At 43.5% G+C, this 15,882-nt stretch overlaps 7 non-coding genes across 7 annotated transcripts; all 7 read left to right on the forward strand.

The window, feature by feature from the left end:
* Nucleotides 1–1,570: 1,570 nt before the first annotated feature.
* On the forward strand, nucleotides 1,571–1,642 carry trnam-cau. The gene has a single exon. It is a non-coding gene; the product is annotated as a tRNA-Met (tRNA).
* Nucleotides 1,643–3,308: 1,666 nt separating this feature from the next.
* On the forward strand, nucleotides 3,309–3,389 carry trnal-uag. Its single transcript has one exon. It is a non-coding gene; the product is annotated as a tRNA-Leu (tRNA).
* A 795-nt stretch (nucleotides 3,390–4,184) lies between these two features.
* trnam-cau lies at nucleotides 4,185–4,256 on the forward strand. Its single transcript has one exon. It is a non-coding gene; the product is annotated as a tRNA-Met (tRNA).
* A 540-nt stretch (nucleotides 4,257–4,796) lies between these two features.
* On the forward strand, nucleotides 4,797–4,878 carry trnal-uag. Its single transcript has one exon. It is a non-coding gene; the product is annotated as a tRNA-Leu (tRNA).
* Nucleotides 4,879–6,346: 1,468 nt separating this feature from the next.
* trnam-cau lies at nucleotides 6,347–6,418 on the forward strand. Its single transcript has one exon. It is a non-coding gene; the product is annotated as a tRNA-Met (tRNA).
* A 908-nt stretch (nucleotides 6,419–7,326) lies between these two features.
* Nucleotides 7,327–7,398, forward strand: trnam-cau. The gene has a single exon. It is a non-coding gene; the product is annotated as a tRNA-Met (tRNA).
* Nucleotides 7,399–14,483: 7,085 nt separating this feature from the next.
* trnam-cau lies at nucleotides 14,484–14,555 on the forward strand. The gene has a single exon. It is a non-coding gene; the product is annotated as a tRNA-Met (tRNA).
* Nucleotides 14,556–15,882: the final 1,327 nt, after the last annotated feature.

Below are 15,882 nucleotides of genomic sequence, written 5' to 3' on the forward strand. Positions count from 1 at the left end.
TCTCCTTATGACCTGTCTCTCTTAGTTACCTGTTATAGTTACGCTGTTATAGTTCTAGACTGCCGGGGGACTTCCTTCCTTTGACACACTGAGCTGCTCTCTCCTCTCCCTTTCTATTACTGTTACTATTACTATTACTATTTGTGTGCAGCCCGTCCCAGAAATGCTTGTTACTAATCCTTGCTTCTGGGGAGTTTACTCCCCGGAGTCCTTATGCTTTTTTCCCCCAGCGTATTTCCTTGTCGAACGTTGGCACCAAGATCCTGGTTGCAGCTGTCGCCGTTGTCCTGCTGCACTCCCTGCTGAGCTCAGCGATGCCCTGAAATGTCATGCTGCGTCCTGCTGAACCCTGCAGCTTCCCGCTACATCCAGTCACTGTTCCATTATTAATGTGACTACTATCGCCACTGTTCATCACACCCCCAACCGGCTCGTCAGACACCGCCTACCAAGAGCCTGGGTCTGTCCGAGGTTTCTTCCCAAGAGGGAGTTTTTCATCGCCACTGTCGCACTGCTTGCTCTTGAGGGAATTACTGGAATTGTTGGAATTGTTGGGGCTTTGTAAATTATAGAGTGTGGTCTAGACCTACTCTATCTGTAAAGTGTCTCGAGATAACTTATGTTATGATTTGATACTATAAATAAAATTGAATTGAATTGAATTAAATGCAATGCTTTGGATCAGTGTGAAGTCTATATCCTGAAGGCTATATCCACTTGACAAACTATGCGTTGCAATAAGTGTCTAAAGTTAAACGTCTCCACCCTTAATGACATGATTTCACTCATTCTGACAATCACTTGACGTGATTCATAATATACCAAACACGAGCACTTTCAACTCCTCCATTGTTTTTGGACTGTTCATTTGCAATCAAAAAATGTATGTCCTATTGTTTTGGGAACAATTGTTGGCAGTGGGAATTGTAATGGCTCTTTACAGTGAATATGCAAAAGGAGATGTTCACAAGTTCAGCACAGGTAAATGCTCAGCCCATATTCACTTCACATTTATTATTGAGTCGAAAACACTCCTAAACCAGAGGGTGGTTAAAACTATAGTCTGCTAATACTAAATGCTTTGGATCGCATGATCATGTTTTTAGAAGAGTAAGAATCCATTGCCACAAGATTGTCCAAAGTGAAATGTCCCCGCTAAGTATTGCTTTAGAAGACTCAAGAAAATCATAAAAAAGATTGTTGCGCGGTCTACCAAAAGCTTAACTTTGCAACCCATAAGCTGTTGGAACCTTGGTTGCCATAGGTTCCCAAACATTCCCACAATGTTTGAACCACAGATTTCCCAACCCTTGCATCTAAAAAAAGAAGAGCAGAGTGGCACAGCGGAAGCATGCTGGGCCCATAACCCAGAGGAGGGGTAATGCTCTTTACAGTGAATATGCAAAAGGAGATGTTCACAAGTTCAGCCCAGGTAAATGCTCAGCCCATATTGACAGACCTAAACCTACTCACTTGCTGCTGGTTACAATCTTCTAAAATAAATGATGCTAGAGAAATAAGACATAGAGTGAAGGGTGTTGATTTTCCAGCTGTTGTGTATGAAAAGAAGAGCAGAGTGGCGCAGCGGAAGCGTGCTGGGCCCATAACCCAGAGGTCGATGGATCGAAACCATCCTCTGCTAAATGCAATGCTTTGGATCTGTGTGAAGTCTATATCCTGTCTAGTGCTATATCCACTTGACAAACTATGCGTTGCAATAAGTGTCTAAAGTTAAACGTCTCCACCCTTAATGACATGATTTCACTCATTCTGACAATCACTTGAAGTGATTCGTAATATAATATACCAAACACAAGCACTTTCAACTCCTCCATTGTTTTTGGACTGTTCATTTGCAATCAAAAAATGTATGTCCTATTGTTTTAGGAACAATTGTTGGCAGTGGGAAGTGTAATGGCTCTTTACAGTGAATATGCAAAAGGAGATGTTCACAAGTTCAGCACAGGTAAATGCTCAGCCCATATTCACTTCACATTTATTATTGAGTCGAAAACACTCCTAAACCAGAGGGTGGTTAAAACTATAGTCTGCTAATACTAAATGCTTTGGATCGCATGATCATGTTTTTAGAAGAGTAAGAATCCATTGCCACAAGATTGTCCAAAGTGAAATGTCCCCGCTAAGTATTGCTTTAGAAGACTCAAGAAAATCACAAAAAAGATTGTTGCGCGGTCTACCAAAAGCTTAACTTTGCAACCCATAAGCTGTTGGAACCTTGGTTGCCATAGGTTCCCAAACATTCCCACAATGTTTGAACCACAGATTTTCCAACCCTTGCATCTAAACAAAGAAGAGCAGAGTGGCACAGCGGAAGCATGCTGGGCCCATAACCCAGAGGAGGGGTAATGCTCTTTACAGTGAATATGCAAAAGGAGATGTTCACAAGTTCAGCCCAGGTAAATGCTCAGCCCATATTGACAGACCTAAACCTACTCACTTGCTGCTGGTTACAATCTTCTAAAATAAATGATGCTAGAGAAATAAGACATAGAGTGAAGGGTGTTGATTTTCCAGCCGTTGTGTATGAAAAGAAGAGCAGAGTGGCGCAGCGGAAGCGTGCTGGGCCCATAACCCTGAGGTCGATGGATCGAAACAATCCTCTGCTATATACAATGCTTTGGATCAGTGTGAAGTCTATATCCTGTCTAGTGCTATATCCACTTGACAAACTATGTGTTGCAATAAGTGTCTAAAGTTAAACGTCTCCACCCTTAATGACACGATTTCGCTCATTCTGACAATATCTTGAAGTGATTCGTAATATACCAAACACGAGCACTTTCAACTCCTCAATTGTTTTTGGACTGTTCATTTGCAATCAAAAAATGTATGTCCTATTGTTTTGGGAACAATTGTTGGCAGTGGGAGGGGTAATGGCTCTTTACAGTGATTATGCAAAAGGAGATGTTCACAAGTTCAGCCCAGGTAAATGCTCAGCCCATATTCACAGACCTAAACCTACTCACTTGCTGCTGGTTACAATCTTCTAAAATAAATGATGCCGGAGAAATAAGACAAAGACTAAAGGGTGTTGATAACATGTATTAATAAAGTATTGGCTCTTTCCTTGCGAAGGTTTTGTCGCACTGAAATTAACAAGTGTACACACTTTCTACTGGTTACAATATTCTAAAATAAATGATGCCAGAGAAATAAGACAAAGAGTAAAGGGTTTTGATAACATGTATTAATAAAGTATTGGCTCTTTACTTGCGAAGGTTTTGTCGCGACTGAAATTAAATAACAATACCGTTACGGTCCCAGTGTGTGGAGATCTGGTGCACGCAGGTAGTGTGGCCAGTGGTCTAAGGCGCTGGATTTAGGCTCCAGTCTCTCTGGAGGCGTGGGTTCAAATCCCACCACTGCCATTTGCGAATGTCACATCTCTGGTAAAGCAATGCATCTGATGTCCTGACATATACTTATAATTTGCATAGAAGTCTTACAACATAGCTTGGTGAAGGAACTAAAATGATTAGTAGCAATGTGGTACCGTCCTTGCCAAAACACCACACACAATCACAAGTGTTCAATGTGAAATGCTCATTCGTTGGCACAAGTGTCTAATGTCAACTAAGCATTTATTATTGAGTCGAAAACACTCCTAAACCAGAGGGTGGTTAAAACTATAGTCTGCTAATACTAAATGCTTTGGATCGCATGACCATGTTTTTAGAAGACTAAGAATCCATTGCCACAAGATTGTCCAAAGTGAAATGTCCCCGCTAAGTATTGCGTTAATAGACTCCTTCAACATTCTTGGAGGTAATCAGGAAAATCACAAAAAAGATTGTTGCGCGGTCTACCAAAAGCTTAACTTTGCAACCCATAAGCTGTTGGAACCTTGGTTGCCATAGGTTCCCAAACATTCCCACAATGTTTGAACCACAGATTTTCCAACCCTTGCATCTAAAAAAAGAAGAGCAGAGTGGCACAGCGGAAGCATGCTGGGCCCATAACCCAGAGGAGGGGTAATGCTCTTTACAGTGAATATGCAAAAGGAGATGTTCACAAATTCAGCCCAGGTAAATGCTCAGCCCATATTGACAGACCTAAACCTACTCACTTGCTGCTGGTTACAATCTTCTAAAATAACTGATGCTAGAGAAATAAGACATAGAGTGAAGGGTGTTGATTTTCCAGCTGTTGTGTACAAAAATAAGAGTAGAGTGGCGCAGCGGAAGCGTGCTGGGCCCATAACCCAGAGGTCGATGGATCGAAACCATCCTCTGCTAAATGCAATGCTTTGGATCTGTGTGAAGTCTATATCCTGTCTAGTGCTATATCCACTTGACAAACTATGTGTTGCAATAAGTGTCTAAAGTTAAACGTCTCCACCCTTAATGACATGATTTCGCTCATTCTGACAATAACTTGAAGTGATTCGTAATATACCAAACACAAGCACTTTCAACTCCTCCATTGTTTTTGGACTGTTCATTTGCAATCAAAAAATGTATGTCCTATTGTTTTGGGAACAATTGTTGGCAGTGGGAGGGGTAATGGCTCTTTACAGTGATTATGCAAAAGGAGATGTTCACAAGTTCAGCCCAGGTAAATGCTCAGCCCATATTCACAGACCTAAACCTACTCACTTGCTGCTGGTTACAATCTTCTAAAATAAATGATGCCAGAGAAATAAGACAAAGACTAAAGGGTGTTGATAACATGTATTAATAAAGTATTGGCTCTTTACTTGCGAAGGTTTTGTCGCACTGAAATTAACAAGTGTACCGTTAGTTACGGTCCCAGTGTGTGGAGATCTGGTGCACGCAGCTAGTGTGGCCGAGTGGTCTAAGGCGCTGGATTTAGGCTCCAGTCTCTCTGGAGGCGTGGGTTCAAATCCCACCACTGCCATTTGCAAATGTCACATCTCTGGTAAAGCAATGCATCTGATGTCCTGACATATACTTATAATTTGCATAGAAGTCTTACAACATAGCTTGGTGAAGGAACTAAAATGATTAGTAGCTATGTGGTACCGTCCTTGCCAAAACACCACACACAATCACAAGTGTTCAATGTGAAATGCTCATTCGTTGGCACAAGTGTCTAATGTCAACTAAGCATTTATTATTGAGTCGAAAACACTCCTAAACCAGAGGGTGGTTAAAACTATAGTCTGCTAATACTAAATGCTTTGGATCGCATGACCATGTTTTTAGAAGACTAAGAATCCATTGCCACAAGATTGTCCAAAGTGAAATGTCCCCGCTAAGTATTGCGTTAATAGACTCCTTCAACATTCTTGGAGGTAATCAGGAAAATCACAAAAAAGATTGTTGCACGGTCTACCAAAAGCTTAACTTTGCAAATCATAAGCTGCTGGAACCTTGGTTGCCATAGGTTCCCAAAAATTCCCACAATGTTTGGTCGATGGATCGAAAACCATCCTCTGCTAAATGCAATGCTTTGGAGCAGCGTGAAGTTTATATCCTGTCTAATGCTATAGCCACTTGACAAACTATCTGATGCCACAAGTGTCTAAAGTGAAATGTCTCCACCTGCTAAAGGCTCCACCCTTAATGACATGACTTCACTCATTCTGACAATCACTTGAAGTGATTTGTTATGTACCAATCACAAACACTTTCACCTGCTCCATTGTTTTTGGACTGTTCATTTGCAATCAAAAAATGTATGTCCTATTGTTTTGGGAACAATTGTTGGCAGTGGGAAGTGTAATGGCTCTTTACAGTGAATATGCAAAAGGAGATGTTCACAAGTTCAGCCCAGGTAAATGCTCAGCCCATATTCACTTCACATTTATTATTGAGTCGAAAACACTCCTAAACAAGAGGGTGGTTAAAACTATAGTCTGCTAATACTAAATGCTTTGGATCGCATGATCATGTTTTTAGAAGAGTAAGAATCCATTGCCACAAGATTGTCCAAAGTGAAATGTCCCCGTTAAGTATTGCTTTAGAAGACTCAAGAAAATCACAAAAAAGATTGTTGCGCGGTCTACCAAAAGCTTAACTTTGCAACCCATAAGCTGTTGGAACCTTGGTTGCCATAGGTTCCCAAACATTCCCACAATGTTTGAACCACAGATTTTCCAACCCTTGCATCTAAAAAAAGAAGAGCAGAGTGGCACAGCGGAAGCATGCTGGGCCCATAACCCAGAGGAGGGGTAATGCTCTTTACAGTGAATATGCAAAAGGAGATGTTCACAAGTTCAGCCCAGGTAAATGCTCAGCCCATATTGACAGACCTAAACCTACTCACTTGCTGCTGGTTACAATCTTCTAAAATAAATGATGCTAGAGAAATAAGACATAGAGTGAAGGGTGTTGATTTTCCAGCTGTTGTGTACGAAAAGAAGAGCAGAGTGGCGCAGCGGAAGCGTGCTGGGCCCATAACCCAGAGGTCGATGGATCGAAACCATCCTCTGCTCAATGCAATGCTTTGGATCTGTGTGAAGTCTATATCCTGTCTAGTGCTATATCCCCTTGACAAACTATGCTTTGCAATAAGTGTCTAAAGTTAAACATCTCCACCCTTAATGACATGATTTCACTCATTCTGACAATCACTTGAAGTGATTCGTAATATACCAAACACGAGCACTTTCAACTCCTCCATTGTTTTTGGACTGTTCATTTGCAATCAAAAAATGTATGTCCTATTGTTTTGGGAACAATTGTTGGCAGTGGGAAGTGTAATGGCTCTTTACAGTGAATTTGCAAAAGGAGATGTTCACAAGTTCAGCCCAGGTAAATGCTCAGCCCATATTCACTTCACATATATTATTGAGTCGAAAACACTCCTAAACCAGAGGGTGGTTAAAACTATAGTCTGCTAATACTAAATGCTTTGGATCGCATGATCATGTTTTTAGAAGAGTAAGAATCCATTGCCACAAGATTGTCCAAAGTGAAATGTCCCCGCTAAAGTATTGCTTTAGAAGACTCAAGAAAATCACAAAAAGATTGTTGCGCGGTCTACCAAAAGCTTAACTTTGCAACCCATAAGCTGTTGGAACCTTGGTTGCCATAGGTTCCCAAACATTCCCACAATGTTTGAACCACAGATTTTCCAACCCTTGCATCTAAAAAAAGAAGAGCAGAGTGGCACAGCGGAAGCATGCTGGGCCCATAACCCAGAGGAGGGGTAATGCTCTTTACAGTGAATATGCAAAAGGAGATGTTCACAAATTCAGCCCAGGTAAATGCTCAGCCCATATTGACAGACCTAAACCTACTCACTTGCTGCTGGTTACAATCTTCTAAAATAAATGATGCTAGAGAAATAAGACATAGAGTGAAGGGTGTTGATTTTCCAGCTGTTGTGTACGAAAAGAAGAGCAGAGTGGCGCAGCGGAAGCGTGCTGGGCCCATAACCCAGAGGTCGATGGATCGAAACCATCCTCTGCTAAATGCAATGCTTTGGATCTGTGTGAAGGCTATATCCTGTCTAGTGCTATATCCACTTGACAAACTATGCGTTGCAATAAGTGTCTAAAGTTAAACGTCTCCACCCTTAATGACATGATTTCGCTCATTCTGACAATCACTTGAAGTGATTCGTAATATACCAAACACGAGCACTTTCAACTCCTCCATTGTTTTTGGACTGTTCATTTGCAATCAAAAAATGTATGTCCTATTGTTTTGGGAACAATTGTTGGCAGTGGGAAGTGTAATGGCTCTTTACAGTGAATATGCAAAAGGAGATGTTCACAAGTTTAGCACAGATAAATGCTCAGCCCATATTCACTTCACATTTATTATTGAGTCGAAAACACTCCTAAACCAGAGGGTGTTTAAAACTATAGTCTGCTAATACTAAATGCTTTGGATCGCATGATCATGTTTTTAGAAGAGTAAGAATCCATTGCCACAAGATTGTCCAAAGTGAAATGTCCCCGCTAAGTATTGCTTTAGAAGACTCAAGAAAATCACAAAAAAGATTGTCTACCAAAAGCTTAACTTTGCAACCCATAAGCTGTTGGAACCTTGGTTGCCATAGGTTCCCAAACATTCCCACAATGTTTGAACCACAGATTTTCCAACCCTTGCATCTAAAAAAAGAAGAGCAGAGTGGCACAGCGGAAGCATGCTGGGCCCATAACCTAGAGGTCGATGGATCGAAACCATCCTCTGCTGAATGCAATGCTTTGTATCAGTGTGAAGTCTATATCCTGTCTAGTGCTATATCCACTTGACAAACTATGTGTTGCAATAAGTGTCTAAAGTTAAACGTCTCCACCATTAACGACATGATTTCACTCATTCTTACAATCACTTGAAGTGATTCGTAATATACCAAGCACTTTCAACTCCTCCATTGCTTTTGGACTGTTCATTTGCAATCAAAAAATGTATGTCCTATTGTTTTGGGAACAATTGTTGGGAGGGGTAATGGCTCTTTACAGTGATTATGCAAAAGGAGATGTTCACAAGTTCAGCCCAGGTAAATGCTCAGCCCATATTCACAGACCTAAACCTACTCACTTGCTGCTGGTTACAATCTTCTAAAATAAATCATGCCAGAGAAATAAGACAAAGACTAAAGGGTGTTGATAACATGTATTAATAAAGTATTGGCTCTTTACTTGCGAAGGTTTTGTCGCACTGAAATTAACAAGTGTACTCACTTTCTACTGGTTACAATATTCTAAAATAAATGATGCCAGAGAAATAAGACAAAGAGTAAAGGGTTTTGATAACATGTATTAATAAAGTATTGGCTCTTTACTTGCGAAGGTTTTGTCGCACTGAAATTAACAAGTGTACCGTTAGTTACGGTCCCAGTGTGTGGAGATCTGGTGCACGCAGGTAGTGTGGCTTAGTGGTCTAAGGCGCTGCGTTCAAGCTGGGGAACAATCGGCCGTCAAAGATGTTGTGCTGTTTACACAAACTGTCAATAAAATACCGACTTTGGTCTACACCAGTTTTGTTTGTTCTGATTTAATTAAAACACACCATAAAAAGTACAAAAAATGAACACTTCAAATGTAAAAACTATTCACAGCAAGCAGAAATCAATTATCAAATAAACACTATTTTAAACTATTTACAGTATAATTATTACAACTATTATTACAACTACTATTTACAGTACATGTACATGATTATTTGGAGAACTTTTTTCTTATTTCCTCCAGCCACTGAGCTTTTGTAAGAGTCTCCGACTGAGGGCAATACACTCTGCCACGGTAATGACTGTGTCCAGTGTCTGCGGTGCGGAACTGGCCACACTTCTTACATGTATTGGCTTCTACAGTGCGTCTGTATGGCCTTTTTGTAGTGGCTCCAGCATCTGCCGTGGTGGTGGTTCCACTGGTTTGTGGCATGGTGCTCTGAACCACAGACATGGGCATGGCTACTGGTACTAGCCGTACAGTTTGTCCTGCTGGTGTGAGGGTCGGAGGTGTGAGTAAGGGTCCTGGTACTGAGGGCGCTAAAAACACAGGCAACTTTGGCATGATGGGACGTAGGGCTATCTGTCTCTGTTGGGCCTGACCTGCTGTACTCTGCGGCAGCTGGTACTGATGTTCTTGTCTTGCTGGCACAGGTACAGCAGGGAGCACTCTTGCCTCCTGAAGAGGCTCTTCAGACACAGGGAGGGCTGGAGGTAATGATATACCCTGGAGCACCACCGACAGCTCCTGCCTCTTCAGCCTTTTGTTGTGCCATGTAATTAGGGTGTTTTGGTTCATAAAAACCAGCTGAAGTTCTGTCTCCTGCATCACCAGATAGTTGCCAACCACAAGCTGCCTGATCTTGTTGTAGTCTCTTAGAATTATGGACCACCTTGATTTGGCCCTCTTTCCTTTCCCTACTGGGGACTGGTGAATGTTGCAGAGTCTTATAAAAATGTTCTCCACCAACCTACAGCAGCTAGGCCACTGAGCAGGTGCGCTGCTCGCACCTAGCATGCAACGGATGGCGCTCTCCACACCAGCCGTTTTTGAGGGATTCTTGGGTGTTCTGTAGCGACCACTCAAAAGTCTCTCCTGGTGTCGTGCAGAAAAAATCACCCGCTCTTTGTCTCCATCAGACAAGCTGTCCCACAGCATTCGAATTTGCCTTGCCTGCTGGTTGCTGAGACACAGAGAGGTCTGGTTTCGCAGCTCCACCAAGTACTCTCCAAGTTTGTCCACGTGCTGGTACCCCGGAATATTTCTGTCATCAACAGCCTGTGCAAATGATGAAACAGTTTAGAAAATAGCAATGTAAAACCTTTACTTACATAGAGCTGTTATGACATGTTATTGATGCTGCAGATTTAATAAAATATGTGTGCATATATACTAAAAAAAGAGCTAAGCTCATATACATATCTAAATTTATCACACTGACACTTACCATATCTTCATCTTGAGCATCGACTCCAGCCTCAAAGGATGAACTAGAGGGCAGAATTGATGCACCAGAGGCCATTGCAGATGTGCTGGGAGCCAGGGTGGATGTGGCAGAGGAAGGAGCCAGGCTGGATGTGGAAGAGGAAGGAGCCAGGGTGGATGTGGCAGAGGAAGGAGCCAGGCTGGATGTGGAAGAGGAAGGAGCCAGGGTGGATGTGGCAGAGGAAGGAGCCAGGCTGGATGTGGAAGAGGAAGGAGCCAGGCTGGATGTGGCAGAGGAAGGAGCCAGGCTGGATGTGGAAGAGGAAGGAGCCAGGCTGGATGTGGCAGAGGAAGGAGCCAGGCTGGATGTGGCAGAGGAAGGAGCCAGGCTGGATGTGGAAGAGGAAGGAGCCAGGCTTGATGTGGCAGAGGAAGGAGCCAGGCTGGATGTGGCAGAGGAAGGAGCCAGGCTGGATGTGGCAGAGGAAGGAGCCAGGGTGGATGTGGAAGAGGAGGAAGGAGCCAGGCTGGATGTGGCAGAGGAAGGAGCCAGGGTGGATGTGGAAGAGGAGGAAGGAGCCAGGGTGGATGTGGCGGAGGAAGAAGAGGCTGAAGCCTGAACCTCCAGGAGCAGCACTGTGGGGTCATCTGTGACATCAGAGAAGCCCTCATCCTCCTCCAGGTTGTCCTCCATGTTGTGCTCCTCGACTAACTGAGCAGTCTCCTCTGAATCCGGGTGCATATCCTGCAGGGCCTGACCAGTCTGCCGGAACAGATACTGTATCCCAATAAGCTCTCCTGAAACAATAGAGGTAAAGTGCATTATTGTCAGAAGTTCAAACTTAATTTCCGACACATAAGTCCAAATCAGTTAATAAAAAATGAAATAAATACAAACATTTCAGACATACATACCAGTGTAACGGGAAGGTGGGCAGAAATCTGGGACCATCTTCCTGCTGAACAGCTTCTCAAAATGTTGGTTGACGCAGTGAAGCAGGTCACCTGAGTAGCTGCGTAAAGCAGATGGTCCAGTAGACAGGGCAGCACTACCACGGTCCTGGTTCCACCTGTGCAGTCCTTCCAGCAGGTACACTTGGAAATTCAGGCTGTTGGCACTGGTCCCTAGAAATACATTATTAAATGTTAAATCATGAAATATTTTTGGACTATGCGACACATGAATGAACATGTCTGATAGACACAAACCTGGTATGTAAGCGGTAGCGGTGTAGATGGAAAGACTCTACGATGTAGAGCCTCTGGCACATCTGAACATGGGCAACCGCACACCTCCCTTTGTGAGCTCCCCTGTCCTGATGTACAGAGAAATACCTGGTGGATCCTGGATGCACTTGATGTGCTTTCTTTGGACACGCCAGATGTGCTCCGTCCTCTCTCTGTCCAGCAGGGGAACTCCAAGGGAGTCGTTGCCGTTGGTCCCTATGAGCTGCTGCAGCAGCTCCTCCAGCAGCCGAGTGGTGGTCTCCTCACCGCGGGTCCTCCTCCGACAATGGAGAGCCAGCTCCTCCCTGGACAGATGTCTACTGATGTCATCAGTAGGGCTAGTGAGGCCCTGGGAAAGAAGCTGTTGCTTTTTGGCACCGCAGCAGAGCTAAATCAGCTGCATCCCACTCAAAAATGCACGCAGAAATGCGGGACAAAAGATTGGGTACAACGAGCATGACGTCTGTTGTGCATCCCAGGGCAAGCCGGGCATGAAGTGCCATATATCCAGTCTTATGGTGAGGTCTGGCCACCCGCTGAATCTCGCCTGCAGCTTGGTCTCCCCTACCTCAGTACAGCAGCCACAGTCCACATATAAGGCAACAGGGGGATCCACACCAGCCTGCTGGTATCTCTTCACTAGCCCTGCTGTCATCATGTCCAGGCCAGCTCCCTCCTGACGGGTTCAGCACACTGATGAGAATCTGACCGTACTCATTTCCCACAGAGGTGAGCCAGAGTGCTGTCCCCTTGGCTGTTCCAGCAAGCTTCTTAATGATCTGTAGCACACAAAATGTACAGTATAGGGCGTCTGTTAGCATTATTCCGAAATACAGGCAGTAGTTCATAATATCACTAGCCTATTTTAAAAGATAAAAAGATTGTTTAACCTTTTTGGTTGAATCCATTTTTAGAATGGTGCCATAGGTCGATGTTATTCTGGCCTTGATGTCATCCACTCTTGTCAAAATGTCCTGGCTGTAAACAGAGAGGAGCCACTTACAGCTGGGCACCACAGCTGGCTCTGGAGGTTCAGGAAATACCATGGGCAACAGTCCAGGGCGTTGGAGGAAGTCCACACACTGTGTGGTGTACCTCGCTACGCGATGCAGCCACTCCTCTGTGTGGTTCTCTCGCAGCTGCTTTAAAACCCGCGGTGGGCTGTTACCGAGGCCTCTTTCCCGCAGAAGACGGATCACCCGGATGTCACACGCAAACCTTCAACAGCCATAGACAGATATATCAATTACAATGTTTTACACAATTCTGTTTGACAAGGCACAAGAGAAAAGTTACTCACTTTTGTGTCAGGATGACCCGAAATTCAGATCTGTGAGCCAAGTCCAGTTGTTTCAGGACAGTCTGGCTCCACGACACATGGGTGGATCTACATTTGGTGCAGGTTAGAGTCTCTGTCACCATATCTGTAGATCCTGTCCACATCCAGACGTCCTCGTGCCCCTGCCCTCTTGTGCAGCCCGCCTCCTGTGAGCTGATGCTGTCCACAGACAGGGTTGGGACAGACCACCTTCACTTTCCACAACTTGTAGGGCATCCAGACAAGAAGTGGATGCGCAAAAAAGCGGTCGGGAGCAGGAGCCTGGTGGTAGAGAGGGCTTGGTTGTGGGGGAAAGAACCAGAGCTTCAGGTGGTCTTGAAGCTGCAGTTTTCCCTTGGGCCCCACCTTCATTACTGTCTTTAAAATCCATTTGTGGTCTTCAGGGGGCAAGCCCTCTGACCACAAACGGGGCAGCGATGTTACAGCTTCAGGTGTCTCTGTCCTGGAGTCAGCAGTCTTTGCAATAACAAAACAATACACAAACATACTTAACACTAGTAAAATACTAGGCTGATGCTGTACAAAGTATTAAATATAATGTTAGATTACTTACGGACACAGTGGCCACACTTCGATAAGCGAGCTAGTTAAGAATTACATAGTTGAAGCTTAATTTTGCAAAGGAGTGGCTACGGGCGGAAGCGTGGCGTGCGGGCCCATAACCAGAGGTCGATGGATCGAAACCATCCTCTGCTAAATGCAATGCTTTGGATCTGTGTGAAGTCTATATCCTGTCTAGTGCTATATCCACTGACAAACTATGCGTTACAATAAGTGTCTAAAGTTAAACGTCTCCACCCAGACATAATGACTGATTCACTCATTCTGACAATCACTTGAAGTGATTCGTAATATTCCAAACACGAAGCACTTTCAACTCCTCCATTGTTTTTGGACTGTTCATTTGCAATCAAAAATGTATGTCCTATTGTTTTGGGGAACAATTGTTGGCAGTGGGAAGTGTAATGGCTCTTTACAGTGAATATGCAAAGGAGATGTTCACAAGTTCAGCACAGGTAAATGCTCCGCCCATATTCACTTCACATTTATTATTGAGTCGAAAACACTCCTAAACCAGAGGGTGGTTAAAACTATAGTCTGCTAATACTAAATGCTTTGGATCGCATGATCATGTTTTTAGAAGAGTAAGAATCCATTGCCACAAGATTGTCCAAAGTGAAATGTCCCCGCTAAGTATTGCTTTAGAAGACTCAAGAAAATCACAAAAAAGATTGTTGCGCGGTCTACCAAAAGCTTAACTTTGCAACCCATAAGCTGTTGGAACCTTGGTTGCCATAGGTTCCCAAACATTCCCACAATGTTTGAACCACAGATTTTCCAACCCTTGCATCTAAAAAAAGAAGAGCAGAGTGGCACAGCGGAAGCATGCTGGGCCCATAACCCAGAGGAGGGGTAATGCTCTTTACAGTGAATATGCAAAAGGAGATGTTCACAAATTCAGCCCAGGTAAATGCTCAGCCCATATTGACAGACCTAAACCTACTCACTTGCTGCTGGTTACAATCTTCTAAAATAAATGATGCTAGAGAAATAAGACATAGAGTGAAGGGTGTTGATTTTCCAGCTGTTGTGTACGAAAAGAAGAGCAGAGTGGCGCAGCGGAAGCGTGCTGGGCCCATAACCCAGAGGTCGATGGATCGAAACCATCCTCTGCTAAATGCAATGCTTTGGATCTGTGTGAAGTCTATATCCTGTCTAGTGCTATATCCACTTGACAAACTATGCGTTGCAATAAGTGTCTAAAGTTAAACGTCTCCACCCTTAATGACATGATTTCACTCATTCTGACAATCACTTGAAGTGATTCGTAATATACCAAACACGAGCACTTTCAACTCCTCCATTGTTTTTGGACTGTTCATTTGCAATCAAAAAATGTATGTCCTATTGTTTTGGGAACAATTGTTGGCAGTGGGAAGTGTAATGGCTCTTTACAGTGAATATGCAAAAGGAGATGTTCACAAGTTCAGCACAGGTAAATGCTCCGCCCATATTCACTTCACATTTAATATTGAGTCGAAAACACTCCTAAACCAGAGGGTGGTTAAAACTATAGTCTGCTAATACTAAATGCTTTGGATCGCATGATCATGTTTTTAGAAGAGTAAGAATCCATTGCCACAAGATTGTCCAAAGTGAAATGTCCCCGCTAAGTATTGCTTTAGAAGACTCAAGAAAATCACAAAAAAGATTGTTGCGCGGTCTACCAAAAGCTTAACTTTGCAACCCATAAGCTGTTGGCTAGGAACCTTTGGACCATAGGTTCCCAAACATTCCCACAATGTTTGAACCACAGATTTTCCAACCCTTGCATCTAAAAAAAGAAGAGCAGAGTGGCACAGCGGAAGCATGCTGGGCCCATAACCCAGAGGAGGGGTAATGCTCTTTACAGTGAATATGCAAAAGGAGATGTTCACAAGTTCAGCCCAGGTAAATGCTCAGCCCATATTCACAGACCTAAACCTACTCACTTGCTGCTGGTTACAATCTTCTAAAATAAATGATGCCAGAGAAATAAGACAAAGACTAAAGGGTGTTGATAACATGTATTAAAAAAGAGTGGCTTTACTGGCGGTGCTGGCCCTTTACCACATGCGATGGTTCCGGAACAATCCTGTACTATATACAAGTGCTTTTGGATCCAGTGTTGCGGGAAGTGTATATCCGTGTAGTGCTAACCGTGCACTAGTGTGGCCAAGTGTCTAATGTTAAGCGCTCCAGTCTTCCGGAGGCGTGGTTCAAATCCCACCACTGCCATTTGCGGAATGTCACATCTCTGGTAAAGCAATGCATCTGATGTCCTGACATATACTTATAATTTGCATAGAAGTCTTACAACATAGCTTGGTGAAGGAACTAAAATGATTAGTAGCAATGTGGTACCGTCCTTGCCAAAACACCACACACAATCACAAGTGTTCAATGTGAAATGCTCATTCGTTGGCACAAGTGTCTAATGTCAACTAAGCATTTATTATTGAGT

Source organism: Perca fluviatilis, chromosome 18 (assembly GCF_010015445.1).
Source record: "Perca fluviatilis chromosome 18, GENO_Pfluv_1.0, whole genome shotgun sequence".
NCBI lineage: Eukaryota > Metazoa > Chordata > Actinopteri > Perciformes > Percidae > Perca > Perca fluviatilis.